Source organism: Penaeus chinensis, chromosome 2, assembly GCF_019202785.1.
Source record: "Penaeus chinensis breed Huanghai No. 1 chromosome 2, ASM1920278v2, whole genome shotgun sequence".
NCBI classification, from domain to species: Eukaryota; Metazoa; Arthropoda; class Malacostraca; order Decapoda; family Penaeidae; genus Penaeus; species Penaeus chinensis.
Genome location: NC_061820.1, coordinates 6,503,224 through 6,504,471, shown reverse-complemented (window position 1 = coordinate 6,504,471; position 1,248 = coordinate 6,503,224).

Below are 1,248 nucleotides of genomic sequence, written 5' to 3'. Positions count from 1 at the left end.
ATAAATGTAGCAGATATCACTGATGATGGCAGCGAAATATTACCTTCAACCCAGAATAGCTATAGTATCATAGGCCTTCAGAGTAACTCACAGTATAACATTTCACTCATGGTAAGTGCTAATGATATAAACCCACCCTCGTATTCAGTTATTCATGCGTACTTTTAATCAAAGCTTGATATTATATCTGCAGAAAATGCATAAGTTTGTATACATATTCACGCACATATATGTGCGCGTATCCACATATACTCGCATAAACACAAACACCTGCATATATAAATATACATGTACATCCTTTTACACATTACTTGGAATACATGTATTATACAACAAACAAACCACGAGGATCTCATACCTGTTTGATTTCTGGGTATATGGTAATCTTGCAGGCAAAGACTTCTGCCGGATGGGGCACCGTTTTGGCAGGTGTAGCCGAAACTAAACCTAGGAATGACCTGGCTTACGTGGTTGGCAGCCTCCATCATTATGATTGTCATACTAGCATTGATTGCAGCAGCATTTGTGAAGATACAACGGAAGCGGTAAAGAGATCTAGTCAGAGATTAAGAATAATTGATTCATTTTCAAATTGACTGAGACCATGAATCGTGCAAGGATAATGCGTTATCTGCAGTGTTCTTCTATGCAATATCTGAAATATTCAAACTGTTGCAAGCTGAAGCCCCTGGACAAACAGTATCACCATAGTTATATATATATATATATATATATATATATATACATATGTATGTATGTATGTATATACAAATATACATACATACATATATATATGTATGTATGTAAATACACACATACATACATATACATATATATACACACACACTCGCACACATATCTACATATCTATATATACATATATATGTGTGTGTGTATGTGTGTGTATAGTGTATTTAATATATATATATATATGATATAAATATTATATATACACATATATAATATATTTGTTAAAAATATTATATACATGTTACATATATAATATATATATATATATGATATAAATATTATATATGCATATATAATATATTTATTAAAAATATATACATGTTACATATATAATACACACACACACACACACACACACACACACACACACACACACACACATATATATATATATATATATATATATATATATATATATATATATATCTGTGTGTGTATCTAATATATCTATATATAATATATATCTATTGTATGTATATATAATATGTATGTAATATA